Consider the following 22,680-nt stretch of genomic DNA (forward strand, 5'->3'; position numbering starts at 1 on the left):
ATAAACTGTTTAAATAAACGTTATCATTCTTTGTCCTTTCGCACACCCTTGCTTTACTGAGTAGGTCTGCTAAGACTTGAATTTCCCTGTTATTAATAATGACAGGCCACCATGCTTGAAACCAATGATTAAAAGTTTGGAGATAATCTCAAACCATTTCCTTAGAAGGTTTTTATGGTTCTATTATCAAGGTTTCATCTAAATATTTTTGAAGTCTGTTCTATTTTCAAACAGCTTTTCTTGTTAGATGGAATGTCAGTTAATCTGTACTCTGCCTTTTTTTTTTAAACCTTCCTTTTTTCAAGCGTTGAGGAACTTTGTCTTTATTATTTTTGGATTTCCTTAACAAATCACATTCTCAAAGAGACAGAATGCATTGTGTCTAGTTTTATTGCTCCCAGAACTAGTAGGGCAGGGAAGGGGGGTCTTCTTTTTCCCAGTTGGTTTTCTTCTGTCCACCCCTCTCCTTCCAGGGATGTGAGTAGAGCTTCTTGTCTTTGGTTCTTTTTTATTTTTTATTTTTATTTTATTTATTTATTTATTTTTCTCTTTGGTTCTTTCATGATCTCATTTATTATTTTAATGTAATGGAAAAGAAATATCACCATATCAGGAGTTCTTCCATGTTGCAAATAATTATTCTGAAAAAAAAATAGGGTTCTGAACAGTGGAGAGCTCACTAAATGTTAATCAAATATTAGTTGCTTTATTAGAAAAATAGAAAAAGGCAATTGTGTATATGTTATTTTTAGCAACACTTTACTGAATAAAGAAATATATGACACTTAATTTTTTTTTTCAGAGACAGAGATAGAGTCAAAGAGAAGGATAGATAGGGACAGACAGACAGGAACGGAGAGAGATGAGAAGCATCAATCATCAGTTTTTCATTGCGACACCTTAGTTGTTTATTGATTGCTTTCTCATATGTGTCTTGACCGTGGGCCTTCAGCAGACCGAATAACCCCTTGCTCGAGCCAGTGACCTTGGGTCAAAGCTGGTGAGCTTTATGCTCAAGCCAGATGAGACCGCACTCAAGCTGGCGACATCGGGGTCTCGAACCTGGGTCCTCTGCATCCCAGTCTGACACTCTATCCACTGCTCCACCACCTAGTCAGGTGATAGAATTTTTCAAGTGATAAAATTTCACTTGAAATTTTATATTTGTTTTAGAAGAAACTAACAGTGCCTTTTCTTGCATCCTACAGGGTCAAGTATAATAAATATCAGGATTATCCATTGTTGAATGCGGGCCCTAGAGTGTCAGAGAATGTTAGGGTCCATAAGGATTTTGTTTCAGAATGGCTCCTTAAAATGTAGTGAGTGATATTTATTAGATTTGATAAATAGAGAGTTTCTGGTAAATGTTTGCAGACCAGTGTCTATAGGTTGATAGACTTTGGGTCAAGAAGAACGCATTTTGGTTAATTCCTCTATTATTTTTATAACCTCATGTTTATTATGACATTTAAGTTCTCCAAGTTTTGATTTTCTATTTCAAAATGAAGATAAAATTGCAGATCACAATGTTTGGTAAATAACAGGCATGTGTTTTGATTTTTGAATGAATGGATAGGGGAATAAGCTGTGTTTGATAGTTAACCATTACCTGTGATAACAAAGCATCATAGTTTATGTTTAGAACATCAATATGCCTGGTATAAATGGATCCATCACAGATGGTTAGACAGTAATTCAAACAGACAGATTATAACAACTGACCAAGCTAGTACATCAGATCCTCATAACTGATGTTGCATGCAGATGAACTAACTCTGATAGAAGAATGTGCAGAGAATGCTGTCTGAGATGAAATCTAGATGAGTTGCATTGGAAACATTTGCTATGTGTGTACCTATGGGCAAGAGTGTGTTACCATAGCTATTTCTATACTGGGATCAGCCCAGCAAACCTGTGAACCTGTAATCCTTAGCTAACCAATAACTGTGGGGATGATTAGAATATTTTTAAAGAAATGTCAGTTGTATTTGACAACATCCTTATTGACTTCATAACTATTTATTTGATAGTTTCTAACTGTCAAAGATTATGAGTAAATATATTTGTAATACTGCCTACTGCAATCTAATTAAAAGTACTACATAAAGAGCATGTTTTACCTAAATGTTGCAAAACAAAACACATAAATTGAAAACCCTGGGCCCTGGCTAGTAGGCTCAGCAGTAGAGTATCGTCCTGGCGTGGAATTCTCAGGTTGTATTCCCAGTCAGGGCACACAGAAAAAGTAACCATTTGCTTCACCACCCCTCCTTCTCTTCTCTTCTCTTCTCTTCTCTTCTCTTCTCTTCTCTTCTCTTCTCTTCTCTTCTCTTCTCTTCTCTTCTCTTCTCTTCTCTTCTCTTCTCTTCTCTCTCTCTCTCTCTCTCTCCCTCTCTCTCTCTCTCTCTCTCTCTCTCCTCTCCTGCAGCCATGGCTCAAATGGTTTGAACAAGCTGGACCCAGCTGCTGAGGAAGGCTCCATGGCCTCGGCTCAGGGGCTGAAATAACTCAGTTGCCAAGCAACAGAACAGCTGCCCTAGATGGGCAGAGCATTGCCCTGTAAGGGGCTTGCTGGGTGGATCCCAGACAGGGTTCATGTGGAAGTCTGTCTCTCTGCCTCCCCACCTCTCCACCTCTCACTTAATAAGAAAAAAAAAAGGGAAACCTGTAATTTCAAAGTCAGAAAGTAATTTCTATTGACACAGCATAACATAATAAATAATGATATCCTCTAAGGAACTCAGTGTAGGGTTTGAGAGTGCAGTTTAGAAATCATAAGTTATAAAACATTTCACCTGAGAATCATCACTTGCATCATGGGACATCCTAAAACTCAGACACAGTCACAGAGAAAGAAAAACTGCTGAATAGCAAGAATTATTCAGTTACAGTTGGCATTGCTTCTCTAAATGAAATGATCTGATGATCATTATCATCACTGTCATCATGATGCTCCAGGCACTATTGTAAGTACATCCTTTATACTAACCCATTTATCCTCATACTAACTCTATGTCATAGAATCATTTTGATTTTAGAGAATGAAAGGTCCATGAAGGCAAACATTTTAGCCTATTTGTTCATTTGTGTGTCCTCAGACCCTAGAACAGTGCTTGGTAAATAGTATTGTGCCCATTAAACATTAGGTGAAATGCACAAGTGAGGAAACTGAGGCACTAAGCAGTTAAATAACTTGCTTAATGTTATACAGCTAGTAAGTGACAGAATTTAGGTAAAACTGAGATCTTTAAACTCCACACATCCCAATTAAGTGAAAACTCACCACTTTGGGTGAAAAGTATGTATAATTCTCTCTCTAGCTGTTGAGGGTCTCTGAAGCCAGTAATAAGACCCTATTTTTCCCTTCCTAATTCCGTACTTAAACAAAAGCTAGAAACAGAAAATACACATATGGAAATCAGAATATCAGCTTTGTTATTGACTAGGCTAGGTTGAATAATGTGGCTTTGATGTGTGATGATAGTAAGACTCACCCCAGGGAGTATTTGGGCTTTCAGATGGACACACATACTCTTGCTCATTCTTTATGTGGGTAGCACGTCAATAATGTAACCATAAAGGGACACTCTCAGATCTGTCTCCGGATTCCTTTGCTCAGTTCTGTGATTATCACAGGAAGCAAGAAGAGAAGACACAGCTCTTCTGGGGGCAGGTAGACTCTACACCAAAGAAAGTGGCAAAACTTGAGCAAGTTCGGTTCCTTCTCTCAATTTTATTGTCACAAAAGTTACTTCTTTTTCAGGGGAGGCATGAAGGGGTAGAGAATGGGACTGAAAGTGTGATTTCAATAGTGTTCTTTAGAGAAGGAAAGGCACATGACACAGTGAGGAGTGGGGATAAGTGTTCCCCGACACTAGATCAAACCTCCACAGGATTGCAGTTATGTCTAGTTCCTTTTCCCTCCCTAGGAAAATAGAATATGCTAATTCTGAAACTGTTAAATTCATTCCTGATTGTTGTATGACAGTCTCTGCAGACCCATGGCTCACGTGAATCTCAGAAGGGATTTTGATACACAGACTCTAGATCCCACAAAGGCATATTTATTTCGATACTGTGGCCACAAACCATGTAATTGCTTGATAAATATCAAGGAGAGGAGTAGTTAGATACTATAAATTTGGGAAACTAGAAAACAGTGGCGGCTTTCTGCTCAGTAAGTTCACCATACATGCCAGATAATTGCAGAGAAGTTTTCTGTCTGGACATGGATGTTAAGAGGCTGCACAAAAAGGTTCTCACACGGTAGAGATCAAGAAAGTCAGAAAATCGAAAAGTAGATTGGCTTTGGCAAATCTTTAACGAGGGATTGGACAGGAGGGATAAAATTTAAAGTCTTGGGCAAAGGGATTACAAGCAGAGCAAAAGAAAGCTGATTTTGATCTTCAGAAATCTCCAGCATTATTCAAGTTTTCTGAAGAGTGCAGTAGAAAGAAGTGGGTTGGAAAAAAAAATCAATGTTAGAGTTTAAAAGATGAATTTGGGAGGAAGCGGTATTCTTTCATGAGGATTGCTATGGGCAGAACCACTGAGTACCATGATTCAAATAACAATTCACAGGGATATGAAGTTGACACTTTATGTGAAGCAAAAGATGTCACAATTCTGCAGGTTTAATGAAGATAATGAAGATGGAGATGAATGCTCATGACTCTTGAAATAGGCAGTATGTCAGAGCCATTATGAAAATAATGGATAGAAATGTAAACAAAACTGTTGTAACCACATTTAGTTCTAAATGGTCTAATAAGCTGATTAAGCATGCATTTAGAGCTTTAAAGAGTTTTATTTTTGAACTGTCATTCTGATTGACCTAGTCATATTTTAAAGTAATGCAGAAAATTGTAAATAAATGAAAACAAGGCATAAAACTCACAGTGTATTATACTATAATATATTTTTCTCCCAGTAGTGTTCTTGTAATGCTCTGTCTAGCATAGACCTGATTACTTGAGTGTTCTTGTGCCCAGGAGGGATCTTGGCAATGGGAGTATCAGGAATCCAACATATTAAATGAGCTACCCTGCAGGAATTGCTTAAGTAAATGCTTTGTACATGTAAAAACTCTTCTCTTGTTTTCTTTAATTTTATAATAATTTTGATTTAAAATGAAATTTGAGAATACATTCAAGAATAGTTATTTGCAGTTTTAGGGTCTACTGGAGGGAAAACTGAGCATAGCCTGACCCCAAAGGATATATTATCTCTTCACTGTGCTTACAAAGGACAGGACAACTGCTGTTTAAGGAACCATTTAAAAAGGCAATCTGTTGGAGTACTTTTAAAGCATAATAGATGTTTCATCCTAGAAATATTGTTTAGTGCATCAAAATGCCAGGAGTCTGATGACTGCTTTATACATTCTCCCATGTTTACACTTCAAGAAGTGAACAATTGCTGTTATAAGGACATTTTAGGTTAAGAAAATAGTGACAGAAATAACAATAAATTGGGATGAGGCATTTAATATTGTATAAATTGCAGTACTGTTATGACTCATCAGACAAATGAGAAGGAAAGTGAAGTGTTGGTGTGGGTGGAGAGTGTCTTGGAAGTAAGATATTTTTATCCGAATGTACATATTAAGACTCTGTTCAGTTCATGGCTGCCTGTAAGGTGTGGATAAAGTAGGTTCATGTGTATAATTATATCCAGGCCTCCCTTCCTCCCAGGGAATTTTGAAATCTAAGTTCTAACATAGAGGGGGCAAAAGTGGATGACACATTCAAGTTTGAAACAAGATAATGTGCACAGGTATATGCACTGCTCCATGAGTGAGGGCAGCGGAAAGACTGCCATGCTTTGTCAAGGTGGGACCAAGTGATTGCATTCTTGAGACCAAAGAAGTTAAAAGGAACCACTGAGAGCAGCTGAAAGGCAGCCGGTTGGCTGGTTTACCTGAGTGCAAACTAGTAGTTTAAAAGAATCTTTTCACTTAGCTGATTTTAAAACGTTGAATTGACCAGTGGTTTGAGTCTTGAACTAATTGAAGATTCAAGACCAGATGTCAGAATTAGAGAAATTTAGAAGTAATTCCCTCGGGAAAATTGAGAACAGAATATGATGAAATAAAAAGATAACAAATTAAAATTCACATGTCCCCTTTGGGTTTTTTTTTTATATTTTCTATAGAAATTATGAGCCAGTTTATTTTGAAAAAATTTCTAAATTACAATTAGACATTAAAATAATGTATACTTGGATCATTACTTTTTGTTTCCTAGTCAACAGAGTTTAATTCCTTTCCTACACATTGTAGAATTTATGACTATGCAAAATTATGGAGTGAAACTTGCTGAAAGTTATTTCTGATGTTGCAAAGTGGCTGACATCCCAAGTCTTAGAGTCAGACATGTGTTTCAACCTTGGCTCTGCCACTTACCTGCTGTGTAACCTTGAAGAGGTAACAAACTTTTCTAAATGTCAGTTTCTGCACTTGCCAAAAGGAGAGGTAACACCTAGTTCACAAGGGTTTTTAAGAGAATAGATAAGATTGTACATGCCTAACACTTAGCGAAGCACTGTCATGTAGTATGAGCTCAATACAGGAGCAATGTTTTTATTCATTATTTCATAAATTTACTCACTTATTTAATAAGTATTTACTGAATGTGAAGTATGTGTCAGCAATTGCTCTAATCTGTTGGACTACATCAGTGAACAAAACAAATATCTGCCCCTAAATTCAGATCTTACTGAATGAAGCAGAAATAAACACAGTAAAAAAATACATTACATAGTATGGCCATAAGTGATGACTACTGTGGAAAAGTAAAAATAATATATAAATAAAAGTAGGGGTAGAAATAAGTAGTAGAAAAATTGGGAGTAAAATGAGCATTTTCTAGTTAATGTAGGGTCATCAATATTGGCCTGACTGAGATGTTGACACTTCATGAGGTTTTAAAGGTTGAAGGAGTTACTTACATGGAAGGCTGGGAAGAGAACATCAAGGTTGGGGAAGGATTTAACCAATTCAGAGGCTTTAAGGAAAGAGTGTACCCAGAGCAAGGAAGCCAGAACAGAGAGGAAGAAATGAGTAGAAATAAAGTTAGGTATGTAACAGCGGGGATAGCTCACATCACGTAGGACATTTTTGACCACTCTGTGAGCTCTGGCTTTTACTCTGAATTGGAAGATTGCTTTAGAATTGCAAGCAGGCGTATGGCATGGTTCCATGTTCTTCTGTTTTATAATACTCACTCTTTGTACTGTGAGGATGGTAGACTATCCAAGGGTAAAGGTGGAAGCTGGGAGACCAGTTATTCATGTGAGAACTGGTGACAGTATGGACCAGGGTGGTAGAAGTGAGAGCTTTACAAGCGGCTGGATTTGAAGTATATTTTGATGACAGAGCCAAGAGATTTTCTGTTAGAGTGTATGAGGGCATGAAATAGGAAAGTCAAGGATAATTATGTCTTGGTCTAACAATCAACAAGGATTATAATAAATGCAGTGATTATTATTATTTACAAGTTGTAGCTTCTTTATTTATACACTTAAGAAAAGAACAGGGAATCACTTGTATTTCTTTGTAGCTGTCACAGCAGTAGAAAAAGGATATGCCCAGAGTTAGTTCTGAATAAATGATGAATCTTTGAGTGTATGAGGATAACTGCACGGCTCAGAGAAAACAGTAAGGCATGAAAAGATAACAAGGCCTTCCAGAAAAAAAAAAAGCAAAGAAACAAACAAAAAAAAGCTTTTACTTTGTTGTTTGATCTAGGTTCAGTCTTTCCTATTTATCCCCCATCAAATGATTCAGGCCCTTTGCTACAACCATTCTCCAGAGGTTGCAGGTTCGATCCCCGGTTGGGGTACATGTGAGAAGCAGCCAGAGAATGCTCAGTTCAGTGGAACAACTAAGTGAAACAGCAAGTTGATGCCTAGAGCCTTCCTGATTGCAGAAAATGGTCTCCCTTGTTAAGAGCCTTAGTAGTGATCTGGCTTCATTGTTCTCTGGCCACATAGTGACAAGTACTCTGCAGTCAATACAAATGGAAATAGATGAAAGTACCTGACTAACAAGTCCTGAAAAGTTGCTCTAAAATTTCCCCTCCATGGAAAAATAGTATCTCAGTGCTGCTCTTTATGTGGTTATCTCTCCTTAGGAACTGCAGAGAACTGACAAATTCTGGACTTTCTCAAAGTTTCTCTATTGGATTTATATTCTTGTGAACATGTTTAGATGGAATGCATAAAAAATTTTACAATGAGAGGAGAAGCAAGCATTATTATTTCTAGGAAGACCGAAAGAAAATAAATTATGAAGCTTACTTCTTATGTTGTGTTTTATTATTATTATTATTATTATTATTATAATTGGTGAGTCACAAATATAAGCATAATGCTGAGTCCCAACAGTTGTAAATAGAGTTCAGATGTGTTGTTCCAGTTCCAGACAGAGCTGCTGAGGGTGAAGAGAATCTGGGCACAGATGAAATACCTTGGTTTAGCCATAACTGTCCCTGTGACTATAAACTGGATGTGTTTTTATTACATGAGGTACAATGTCTCATTTATCAGTGGTTTTCTTCCCTCACAGGAAAGGCTGAGAGTCCCATGTTCTGAGCTGAGTGAAGGCAAACATGGACTGAAACTCCTTGATCTATTAGCTGAGATTGTAGCCCAGCTGCCTTTTAAAACTGCCTGGGCAGCTAAATCAACTGCCCGAAAGGACTACCTTTAACAAGTCAGAAACAAGTAAGGGTGGACAAGTGAGAATCGTTTTCTGATAATACCCCAAATGTATCAACTTACAGGTCTATATAACAAATGCTTTTATAGGAAGCACTGCTAGAAATTGAATTTAGAACAGGGGAAAATAACTGTTCATAAGAGTGTATCAGAGCAAAGAAAAGAACAGGATAAAATTTAAATGCAAATCAAAAAGGAAAAAAACAACTTGAATATTTGTATTAAAATATTTTCTGTAATAGATATGATCATAACTGAGAAATTAAAGTTATGCTATAGAATATAAAATAGCAAATCTAATTTTTTATTTTAAATATGATCGATAATCACTATCCTTAAAAGGTCTTTTTTGTGTGCGTGAGTCTTGAATGTTATTATTTATACATATATCTTTTCAAATATCCTGATTTTAAAATATTGATTATGAAAAAATTCTTGTATATTTACTTTTTATTAGTAGAAAAGTTTCTAAAATAAAATTATTGTTTTGAAATATGTAATTAGGATTCAGAAACACATTTAGAGCAAAGTTGAATAATGTTATGAATCACAAAGAATGCTAAGTGATAATTTGCATTAAACTAAGCATTTCCTTACCAGATCTAAGCGTAGTGTCCAAAATAATTTAGATAACTACCAGAGAATTCTTCCATCATTTTAATTTCAGTTATTCTTTATTGTTTTATTTTATTCCTGTGTCAAATGAAACTTTTCTGTCAAAAATTCTTCTATCAGTTTCTGCATTCAGTTTAAGGCCTCAGTCTAATGCTGTAATATGCTTCCTTAGAATTTCCTCCTAAGTAATAATCTAGATCTCTTAAAATTTCTTTAAAGGGGTCCATCTTAATAATTACTATTCATCAAAGTTCAACTACTAGGTTGCAACTACTAGGCCATGGAATAAATTGAGTTAAAGTGATAGAAAGAAAAGGTTCTGAGAGTACAGGAAAAAATAAAAAGAAGCATGCATTACAGATGAAAGGATGGCTTGGTCAGCCTTCCTCTAACTTTACAGTTTTGAGTTCAGTGCCTAACCATCACCCCATCTTTCTTCTCACAGCACACCTTAGCATTTTTGTTTTATTATTTACTTGTTTTTTTTTGCCTCTGAGACATGATTGTTACATATTATTTGTTCATTAATCTAAGTGTATAATATAGTGTAACACCTACTCTATGTGTTTCTTTTTGAAAGAAGAAAAAAAGGAAGAAGGAAGAAAGGAGGAAAGAAAGAATTTATTCATCTAGTTCTCAGTGTCATTCTACATGTAGACTTCTTCTGAAGTTCAATAATTAAGTTAGAATAATATGTCTTTTGATTTAAATATAAGAAAGTTCAATACCAATATTTGCATAATGGTATGTGTATGCACATACAAGTAAATATGTATATATATTTCACATAAAACATGTATTTATATATTATAATGTATTTACTATATACTGTGTGTAATGTATGCATGTATAGTATATGTGCATGTCACATGCACAAACATATAAACATTTTATCCTAAAGTATAAATGGCCTTATGTTTTATAAAACTAGCAGTGATTTTTTTTAACTGGAATATTTCATTATCATTACTCCACATTATTATATCTCCCCAAATGTATTACTTGACGTTGGCACATGATTTTATTGTACTGGCCCTACTTAAGATACCAAACAGTCTTAAACTAAATGAAAAGTTCATTGCATCGTTTGTGTTTTTTGAATGGCATTTTATTATTGGAATAGTTATGAGCATGAGATTTTAAATTAGAGAAAAAATATTTCAATGCAGCTTTATGTTTTATTAGCTGTTGAATTTGGATGAGGAATAAAAGGAATATAATTATGCACAGTTCACAGAGTGATCATGAAAATACGTTTGAATATATATAAAAATTTAACCTACTAAAGGCATAGAGTCTCAGTTTAATTGGTGGTAAGTTTCTTTTATTGTCACACAATGGGAATTCAACAGATAGAATAAGTACTTAAAAGTTACTATGTAAGTTTCTAAAATTTCTAATTGCATGTTAGGTCTAGAGGGATCATAACGCTTTCCAATGCACACATCATCAGGAAACAGCATCCAGTGATGGGTGATCAAGTTAATACTTTAAGGAAGTTCTTTTTTCCTTTTGTACTACTTTAAGCTAAATTTATTTTTAGGAAGAAAGTGATACTATTATCAAATTAGAATATCAATAAGCTCCATGTTATAAGTATAGAGTTTCTTTTTGAGGCTGATCCAGGGAAAGATAGCAAGTGTTTGTAATGTTGCCAACAAAGCTCTCCATGCCTTTAGTCTTGGAATGTTGTAGATGAAAAATGTTGGATGTGAATATGAGAACTATTCTTGAAATAAAATCCAATGATGTAAAGTTTTTAGCATCAAACTTTAAAATCTTGTCTTTAAATTTTTTCCATAAATGATTAGCTTAATTCAGTAATTTATCATCATCATCATATGCTAAATTTAGTTCAGACTATTCATAGGTGTAAAGATAAATATTTTGATTTATTTCATATTTAAGTATGACAGGATTGGTAGGGCCTTGCACTTGATCAGAATCTTATATACACTTAGAGTTGAACAAAAAGAAGAAAAACAGAAATTCACTATTTAAGAGCCACATTTTCTAAAGAAAATATAAACTACGTGATTTTTTTTTAGCTTTTGCTGATTTTATTTAATTTAATTTTTTCCTTTTAATTGAATTCATTGGGGTGACCCTGGTTAAGAAAATTATACAGATTTCAGGTGCACAATTATACAACACATCATCTGTACACCATATTGTGTGTTCATCACCTCAATGAATGATTAAATGACTGTTTTTAGGCTGTTGCTTTATATCATTCTATGATTATCTATGATAGTCTATGTTGTTCATATAAAGGAAATTGTTAGGAGTTTGTTATGTGGTGACTAGAGTGAAGGAACATATGACTATTTAAAAACTCATTAAGTTACAATGTGGTTGATTATTTCATTTGAAGAAGTAAAAATTCCTAGAATCAACAAGAAGACTAATTAAATACCCCAGGAATGGTAAGGAAAAACTTTACAGAAAAACTGTTTTTTTGAGATTGCTTTTTGAAGAACAAGGATTAAACGAGAAGCCATTTTATATAGAGGAAAGGGCAACTACAAAGAAAGGATGAAGGAGGTGACAAGGAGTGTAGTAATATGGCTAAGGTACACAGCATTGAATGGCACAAGAAAGGAAACAGACAAAGGTGATCATGAAAAGGTCGTATATGTCTTGCTATGATCTTTGAACTTGATCTACAAGCAAAGGAGCATCATTGAGAAAAATTTTGATCTGATGAGAGATATCACACAATTTATAATTAGGATGGAACACCTTAGCAGTTTTAAGGAAGGGAGGAGATAAGAGTTGGTAAAACTAGAGGCAGAAAGACTAAAGGCATTCTAGAGGCCCTTACCAGTTCAGATGGGGTAGAAAGGAAAATTCAAGAAATATGCAGAAAATATAACCAACAGTACCCAGGGAAAAATTAAAATGTAGAATATGAGTAAAAAGTTCAGACTGGGTGTAAAATTTTGACAACTGACAAGATGATGATGCCTTTCACAAAGACTAGAAATAGGAAAGACAAGACTAGAAATTTTTTTTTGTGTGTATTTTTCTGAAGCTGGAAACGGAGAGAGACAGTCAGACAGACTCCCACATGCCCCCGACCGGGATCCACCCGGCACGCCCACCAGGGGCGATGCTCTGCCCACCAGGGGTTGATGCTCTGCCCCTCCGGGGCATCGCTCTTTTGCGACCAGAGCCACTCTAGCGCCTGGGGCAGAGGCCAAGGCGCCATCCCCAGCGCCCCGGGCCATCTTTGCTCCAAAGGAGCCTCGTTGCTGGAGGGGAAGAGAGAGACAGAAAGGAAGGAGAGGGGGAGGGGTGGAGAAGCAGATGGGCGCTTCTCCTATGTGCCCTGGCCGGGAATCGAACCCGGGACTTCTGCACTCCAGGCCGACGCTCTTCCACTGAGCCAACCGGCCAGGGAAGACTAGAAATTTTGAATGCTTGAAAATCGTGTCCTATATGAGCTTTTGAAATTCTTTGGGTTGTATTTTCAATATTAATTTTATTGCATTTAATAATGTTCTAGGCCCTGGCCAGTTGGCTCAGTGGCAAAACATACTCCTGGCATGTGTGGATGTTCTGGGTTCAATTCGCAGTCAGGGCACACAGGAGAAGTGACCATCTGCTTCTCCATTCCTCTTCTATTTGTTATTAGCTCCTCCTCCCCCTTCTCGTTCTCTCTCTCACTCTCTCTCTTTCTCCCTCTCACTTCTTCTCTCTTAGCCATGGTTCAATTGATTTGAGTGAGTTGACCCTGGGCACTAATGATGGCTTAATGGCCTCTGCCCCAGGAGCTAAAATAGCTTGGTTGCCAAACAATGAAGCAACAGCCCCATATGGGCTGAGTATGGCCCAGCAGGGGGCTTGCCAGGTGGATCCCAGTAGGGGCACATATGAGAGTCTGTCTCTCTGCCTCCCCTCCTCTCACTTAATAAAAAACAAAACAAAACATAACTAATAAAAACAGAAAATTATTTTTCAATGCAAACAAAAATACTGTTGTTGATAGCAGTATTCTGTGGGTTGGTAAAAAGATCATTAAAAAAAGTTAATTAGCATGCTAACTCATACACCATTTTTTAATAAAGAAAATGAATACAGCAAGATATTTTTCATCCCTTGATGAAAAATATTAGTATTATATATGAATTATATCTTAGTGTGTTAAGAATTCTCAATATATTGATTTATAAAATAATTTATCTTAAAAGATAAAAGTTTATTTTTTATTGAGTATAAGAATTTATTCCTATTAATATGTATTTTGGAAGCAAAATATAAGTTTATATCAGCATAGTTTTTATTTTAAATTCTTATAACTTAATTATTTAAAAAATTTTTTAAATTGAATTTGTTAGGGTGACACTGGTCAACATAATTATACAAGTTTCAGGTGCCCAATTCTATAACACCTCTTTGTACACTGTATTATGTGTTCATCCCCCAAGTCACACTGCTGTCTGTGTCCATGAGTCTCTCTCTTTAACTTGTTTTTCTTTGTTTGTTTTTTGCCCATGGGCATTTTTAACTAAATTTATTGGGTTGATACTGGTTAACAGAGTTGAACAGGTTTCAGAACAATATCTGTACACCATATTGTGTATTCACCCCTTCCCCCCAATTCAACTTTATAACTTAATTAAACTAGTTTTTGTCAGTAGTTGTAGAACAGCATAGGATTTCCAGTTGATGGCTGGTATGCTCCAGGTTGCTAACTAACTCAGGAATATTAGATCTGTAATAGTCTGTTTCTAGACTGAACTTTGGATTCTTAGTGTTTGAACATATCCCGTGTGCTCTTGGATGCCATCTTTAACAATTTGAAATGAGGTTGGATCTGTCGAATCCCCCTACAAGAGAATAAAACTTTTAATAGTAAGAGTAGTAACTTTTCTTTACTTTTTACCTTGTCAGAGTCCCAGACTGAACATGGAACAATTGCTTGATGAAACATTACCTTGAGGAACATAAACTGCTTCTGGTATCACACACAGTTTCCCTTTGGAAACATTCTTTCCTTGTCTGTCAGTCTGGGAATGTCTCTGGACTGTACTTACTAAACCCTTAGTAGCTATTTGTTAATTTAACCAAGCAGTCCCACTAAATCAATGGGACTCGGTGGATACTCAGTCTCCTCTTCCATTTCCATGTTGATTCCTTTACTATTGCTTTGGGGAAAGAGGTGTATTATCAGCTTCCTCACAAGAGTAAGCTAAATCATTAGGTAATGAAGAAACACATTTCAAAGAGAGAAAAGGCACTGCAAATCTTTTACCTTCTGATGGTTCTAGGGGCCAGAACAGTCCCAAGGTGTGTTAGGAATTGAGGTAGACCCTGAAGTGATTTCAAGGTTAAATTCACCCGCAACAGTGACTGTCATGATGGGGAGCATTTAGTTTCTCCTTTAAAAACTTTTTGTATCCTGTCCAAAGCATGTAGGCATCTTGAATCTTGATTATTGTTCAGAGTTTATAAATCAATGCATTTTCACTAGCAGGAAAAAAAAATCAAAGTAAGGAAGGAAAACTATAAGAACAAGCAATATATAAAAGATACAAAATTTAAAAAGCACTAGGAATCTTACACTAAGAGAAAATTTTGCTTATTCTGTATATGGTGATATTTTGCAGTTCCAAATCATCACAAAGACCAAAAAATTAGAACTATAATGAAAAATGATTGTATCAACACGTAATAAAGAATGGCTTTATTATTGTTCTTTACTCTTGTTTTTATCGACAATGTTTTTACCATTCAAATGCAACCCTGTATTGTTCAAGTCACCCTTTTTTGTCAAACATGCATTGAATTGTCTACTTTAAGGAAGATACTAGATAAGGTCCAGCATTTCTTTTGTGGTAGAATGGTGGCAAATATATTATTAACTTCAGAGTTTTCAACTTTTAACAGGGAACACAAAGAACCATATACACAAATGTCACTTAATAAGTGTTCTTTGACTTTAGTGAAATTGATTGATGACATGTAAGTGTATGGGGAACATCTCAGGAAGCAAATTGTAGGTTGTTGTTGCTAAGACAGTAAAGCAAAACACAGCAATGACTAACTTGTCTTAAAATATGTGTATGGCACCGTATTTTGGATGATGAGCAAAATTATTAGTATCCATAGTTTAATTTTACTGTTAATATTATAATTTATGTCATTATTAATATTGTTAATATCTAAATTAGTGGGGTGCGAATATTATAGTTTATTGCTTGTGTGGATACATGAATACATGTGTTTATGATTATTTTTCACATGAATACATGTGTTTATGATTATTAAACACATGAATACATGTGTTTATGATTATTTTTCATCATAGAGTAAATGACTGATATATATATTTTTTTTTTATAATAAATTTTTATTAATGGTAATGGGATGACATTAATAAATCAGGGTACATATATTCAAAGAAAACATGTCTAGGTTATTTTGTCATCAAATTATGTTGCAAACCCCTCGCCCAAAGTCAGATTGTCCTCCGTCACCCTCTATCTAGTTCTCTGTGCCCCTCCCCCTCCCCCTAACTCTCTCCCTCCCTCCCTCCCATGTCCTCCTTCCCCCCCCACCCTTGGTAACCACCACACTCTTGTCCATGTCTCTTAGTCTCATTTTTATGTTCCACCAATGTATGGAATCATGTAGTTCTTGTTTTTTTCTGATTTACTTATTTCACTCCTTATAATGTTATCAAGATCCCACCATTTTGCTGTAAATGATCTGATGTCATCATTTCTTATGGCTGAGTAGTATTCCATAGTGTATATGTGCCACATCTTCTTTATCCAGTCTTCTATTGAAGGGCTTTTTGGTTGTTTCCATGTCTTGGCCACTGTGAATAGTGCTGCAATGAACATGGGGCTACTGATATTTATAGCTGTGTTTGGTTTTGTGGAGACTCTAAGTTATGGATTAATTTGATAAGTGATATCAGGAGGCACTAGCAGAGGGGTGGGAAGGTGACACAGTGAAGGACAAGGAGCCAAAACAGTGTGCACTAATGAGCACGTTACTGCTGAGGACAACTGAAGTTTAATCTCATTGAAGATCTCTGGAAAAGGGTGTGGAACATGCCATAGAGTTACCTCCATGGAGATGGGAAGAAACCTGAGTTTTATTTCTTCCATCTCCCATCTGTCATTGGTTGATGGGTTTTCCCATGAGCACAAAGTTCTCTGCATTTCGGGTCTGCCCCACACAACCATGAAAACACTTAGACAGAGAATCTGTATGGGAAATATTGCAGAAATTCTGTAAGGGAATATACTTGTATTGCATTTGTATGATAAAAATTAAATAACCTAGATGAAATGGACAAATTTCTAGGAAAATTAAAAATATTAAAACTAACTAAAAAATAAATAGCAAACCTAAATAGAGTCATACAAAGAAAAAGATTAAATTAGTAACAACAACAACAATAACTTCCCACAATGCAAAGACCAGGTTCATATGGCTTCACTGATGAATTTTGTCTTATATTTAAAGGAGAATAAACACCAATTTTGCACAAAATCTCCTAAAAATATAAGAGAGGAGAACATGTCTCAGATCATTCTATTAGTTCAGTATTACACTGATACTAAAATGAGACCAAGACATTAGAAGAAAACTGCAGACTAATATCCCTTATGAACATAGACACATGCTCTGCAATATACTAGCAAAATAAACACAGCAACATATAAGAAGTTATGCACCCAAACCAAGTGAGGTTTATCCAGATATGCAAAGTTGCTTTACTATATGAAAATAAATTGATGTAATGTGCCATATTAATAGAATAACGGGCTCATAACTCGTGATTTTCTGCATACATATATAAAAAGTATGTGACAAAATTCAACACCCATTCATGATTTTAAAAACAACAGCTATAAACTAAGCATAAGAGGAATTCTATTTACATGAAATATCTGGAATAGGTAAATCCATAGAAATAGAAACTGAATTAGTAATTGTCAGAACTTGCATAAAAAAAGGACAGGGAACCTGACCAGGCAGTGGTGCAGTGGATAGAGCATCGGACTGAGATGCGGAGGACCCAGGTTCAAGACCCCGGGGTCTCCAGCATGAGTGTGGGCTCATCCTCATCTGGTTTGAGCAAAGCTCACCAGCTTGGACCCAAGGTTGCTGACTCGCAAGAGGTTACTCATTCTGCTGAAGGCCCACGGTCAAGGCACATATGAGAAAGCAGTCAATGAACAACTAAGGTGTCGCAAGGAAAAACTGATGATCGATGCTTCTCATCTCTCTCTCGGTTCCTGTCTGTCTGTCTCTGTCTGTCCCTCTCTCTGACTCTCTCTCTGTCCCTGTAAAAAAAAAAAAAAAAAAAAAGGACAGGAAGTAACTGTTAATTGGTGTAGGGTTTCTTTATGATGGAAAAAAATTGCTTTAAGGTTAGAGAGTAGTGATGTTGTATAATTCTATACTAAAAAATGCTATATTTACACTTATAAAGTATGCATTATATATAATGTGAATTATATATATCTCAACAGCTCTTATAACAAAATATAATAAGAGACTGTAGGAATAAATGAGTGGAAGTAGTATTCCTATAGAGAGATGACGGTAACATTAAGAGTAATAGTGAGAGCTTTAAAAGATTAGAAGTAGTTGGATTATAGGTATCTTTGAGACTCAACCAGACTTACTATTTAAAAGAGAGACACTGTGAATGAAACCAAGATTTGTAGCCTAGAGGGTTAGAACAACAACAAAAATGATAAGGAAAATTGCAAGTACAATTGATTTTGGAAAGGAAAAGTCATTTTATTTGGAACATGATGAGTTTGAGAAAATTAGTAGATAGCCAAGTGGAGATGTTAACTGGAGAGTTGGATATAGAAGTCCAGATTTTAGAAGAAAGCTTTGGACTGTAAATAAACATTCAAGAGTCCATGACTACATGAAACAAATTATCATGAACTAAATAAAGAGAACCTCAAAAATTAACATTAGGACATTCCAATATTAAAAAGTTGGGAGCATAACAGTAAAGGATTCAGAGAAGAAGCAACCAGTGAGATTAGAATAGAATCAAGAGATTGTGATGTTCAGAAACCAAGTGAAGAAAGTATTTCCAGGAAAACTGTATGCTTTCATAACTTATATCATTTCTGCATTTGCATATTTATTTGCTTTTTGGCTGATATCTCTCTTTACTAGGTTATTGTAAGTTCCATTATGATAATAAAAACCATGCCTACTTATTTAACAAAATTTATTAAGTCCTGACCAGGTAGTGATGCAGTTGATGGAGTGTTGAACTGGGATGCAGAAGATCCAGGTTTGAAACCCTGAGGTTGCCGGCTTGAGTGTGGACTCACCAGTTTGAGTGTAGGGTTGCTGGCTTGAGTGTGGGATTACAGACATGACCCCATGATCTCTGGTTTGAAGCCAAAGGATTCTGGCTTGAAACCCAAGATAGCTCTGCTGTAGCGCCCTGGCCAAGGCATATATGAGAAATTAGTCAATGAATAAGGTGCTGCAATGAAGAATTTATGCTTCTCATCAATCTCCCTTCCTGTGTGTCTATTTCTGTTTGTCCCCTCTCTGTCGCAAAAAAAAAAAAGAAAAGAAAAGAAAAGAAAAAAGGAATATACTGATATCAGGGGTTACTCTGTGTTGGTGTTTTACTCTTCTGAATAAATAAAAATCTCAGTATTCATGTAGCCTAACTTCTAGTGGGAGGATATAGACTAGTAGTATTACCATATAGAACTTTCTGTAATCATGAAAATGGTCATCTATGCTATCCAATATTGTACCCAAAGTCATATGAGGATAAACTGTTAGTGTGGCTGAGAAACTAAATTTTTAATTTTATTTGATTTTAGTCAATTAAAATTTATATTTATATAGCTGTGTGTGGCTTGCGTCTGTCATATAGTATATATAAACAGCAAACAGTAACCATAATAAGTAAATGAACATAGAGCTAGGGATAGATAGGGAATGGTTGAAACTCAAACTAGCATTGTGAGGTGGACCTCACTAAAGAAATAAAACCTATTTCTATGCTTAATTGTAATGAAAACTTTGCCCACCCATGAGGAACCATTGAAGACAACAAACATTATTACATAATTGCAAATATATGTCATTAATATACATAAAGACATGATTTTATTCTTGCCAAATGTTAAAAATGTTTGCTTTAGGCCTTGGCTGTTTGGCTCAGTGGTAGAACGTCAGCCTGGTGTGTGGATGTCCTGGGTTTGATTCCCAGTCAGGGCACACAGGAAAAGCATCTGTTTGCTTCTCTACCCTCCTCTTCTCGCTTCTCTTTCTCTTTCTTCTCTCTAAACTGAATAAATAAAATCTTTAAAAAAATAAACTTTAAAAACATAAAGTAAAATAAAAAATATATTTTTAAAAAGATATCAATTTAAATATTTTTGCTTGAAGGTTGGTTTGTATATTATATTACCTAGTACAATTCAATTATCTATGACATCATCTAATATTTTTGTATTTAAAAATTAAATTTTATATGGTATAAGAGTATATAGGTTCAGGTAAACATTTCTATAGCACTTGAACTGCTGATTGTGTTTTGTGCCCATCGCCCAAAGTCAAATCATTATTTATCACTGTGTATTTGTCCATCTTTATTCCCTTCCTCCTGACCCAAATATTTTTAGAGCATTTATTTTATTTATTTATTTAATTGAATTTTATCGGGGTGACACTGGTTAACGTAATTATACAGGTTTCAAGTGCCCAATTCTACAACACATTTCTGTACATGGTATTATGTGTTCACCCACTCCCCAGGTCAAGTCTTTCTATCAAATTTTATTTGTAGTCATCACACTAAAATATTTCACTAATGCATACTGATTGTTTATAGCTCTGGATATCTATCTGTATGAAAATCTTCAGTCTCATTACCAGGAATTTTTTTTTTTCAATCTGAGGTACATATTGGGTATTTCTGGTCCATATGTTTCTTTCTAATTTTTCTTTTTCTGAACTTCCAAAGCAGAAGAATATCCCTTCCAATGCACATATTCTTTAGCAATGGTTATGAAGTCAAAATTTAAGGTAGCTTGACATATGTATCTTCTGCCTCTTTAGGTGTTGCTCTTACTTCTTAGAGCTTTGATGATAATATTACTTTTTACTCTTTTTGATTCTTAGCTGGCAAGTACTTCCCTGGAGCCACTGGGGACTGATACTATTCCCCGTTACTCTTCACTTTCCATTTGGCACATAGCGGATGCTTTTCAAAGCCTTAAGCGTGAATATATTCACACATTTTTGTCATCTCTATTTTTCAACTTTACTATTTCAGACTAATGGGATAATTTCATTTGCCACTATTTGGATAAAGACCATCTTAACATTTTAGTTTCTCTGTTCTGTAGCATTTTAAATTAATATCTATAATTACTAAAATATTTTTCTGTTGTTAATTGAATAAATGTGATAGCAAAATTAATTTAGTGTGAATAAAAAACAAACATACTTGGGTCCCATTTTCTTAATTTCTCTCTAGAAACATATATAATTTAGGTCCAGGACTAGCTAAATAATTTGTGAGACCCAGTCCAAGATGAAAATGCAGTGTCTTCTATTCAGAGATGATGAAGAATTTAAAAACTGCACAAACAGAACATTACACCAAATGCAGGGCTCTTCTGAGCACAGGGTCTTATGCGATTGCACTAGCTGAATATCCAAGAAGCTGACCTGTATCAACCTTTGGAGTAGGTGACAATAGAGAATTAGCTCTATAAATATATTTATGTTTCAAATCAGTTTTATAATAAATGTTCATAAAATTATTTTTATAATAAAATAGTATATAGATCTAATATAATTGAATGACTGTATTTATTTGTTACACTATAACTATATTTTTGGCACAGAGTGCTGTGAGTAAAAATATGTAGTTAATGACAAACCACTTTTATTTTAAATTTATTGTTCACTGTGGGTATAATGCTTTATCTTACTCTGAGGGCTCAGGAGCCACATTGCTTAGGTTCAAGTGTGGGTCTTCGGGTATAATTGCTTATATTTCTGAGCATGAATATATGTAGACATTAAGATCGTAAGAGAAAATAAATTTTATAGGTTTGTGATATATATTATTACATGTGAAGTATTCTGAAGAAGTCTACTTTGTTATTTCAAATTCTTTTTTTTTATTAATTTTAATGGGGTGACATTGATAAATCAGGGCACATATGTTCAGAGAAAACATCTTCAGATTATTTTGACATTTGATTATGTTGCATACCCCTCACCAAAGTCATATTGTCTTCTGTCACCTTCTATCTGGTTTTCTTTGTGCCCCTCCTCTCCCCCACTAATTCCCTCTTCTCTCCCCCCGCCCCCGCCATTACGCATCACATTCTTGTCCATGTCTCTGAGTCTCATTTTTATGTCCCATCTATGTATGGAATCATATAGTTCTTAGTTTTTTCTGATTTACTTATTTCACTCAGTATAATGTTATCAAGGTCCATCCATGTTATTGATGAGATATTACCTCACACCAGTCAGAATGGCGCTCATCAACAAAACAACACAGAATAAGTGCTGGCGAGGATGTGGAGAAAAGGGAACCCTCTTGCACTGCTGGTGGGAATACAGCCCAACTGTCTGTCAGTGGACGAGTGGATTAAAAAGCTTTGGTACATATATACTATGGAATACTACTCAACCACCGAATCAAATTCTTTTTATTTTTAAATTTAGCCTTTGTGGATACAATATCCCAGACTTAGTTTACTCTCTCTCTTTCATGGCTATGAATTAATGTCCAGTACAATATCAAAACTTTTTCATGGTATTGTTTGTCTTAAATTAAAAATTTTACAGTTACTACTGTAGATAAGACATTTCGTCATGATGACTGAATTTAATGATGCATTTTTTTCTATAAGAACATTTAAAGGGTTTTTCTTTTAAAAAGTTTTCTTTGAGCTTCCCTCCCACCCTCCATTAGTCTATTCAAAATCACCTGGTTAATAGAGCAATCCAATTAATCCTGTCACAGTTAATGCGTTACATAACTGTAGAATCAAATTCAATCCAATTAAGATGAATTCTATGTCTTAGCATTTCAGGCATTCTTAAACACATTTAAAAGCAAGCTTGTTTGGAAGTAATCCATTATGATTAATGTATGTTATTTTTATTTTTATGTCACTGAATTATAAATTGTTTTATATTTATATGAATTATATTTATTTGTGTTGCTTAGCAACCTGTGCTTATTGAGAAGAGACTATAATTTATAATCTACAAACTAAATTTTTATTATCATGAAATACTATCTGAAGTATTTAGTTTAAGAATGAAATTCAGGACTATGTCAAATAATATCCATACTAA

General features: G+C 35.1%; 1 protein-coding gene across 2 annotated transcripts in view; it reads left to right on the forward strand.

Moving 5' to 3' along the window:
• The window catches only part of GABRA2 (gamma-aminobutyric acid type A receptor subunit alpha2), a 118,370-nt gene that overhangs the window by 28,013 nt on the left and 67,677 nt on the right, over positions 1-22,680 (forward strand). The window lies entirely within an intron of this gene.

Source organism: Saccopteryx bilineata, chromosome 5 (assembly GCF_036850765.1).
Source record: "Saccopteryx bilineata isolate mSacBil1 chromosome 5, mSacBil1_pri_phased_curated, whole genome shotgun sequence".
NCBI classification, from domain to species: domain Eukaryota; kingdom Metazoa; phylum Chordata; class Mammalia; order Chiroptera; family Emballonuridae; genus Saccopteryx; species Saccopteryx bilineata.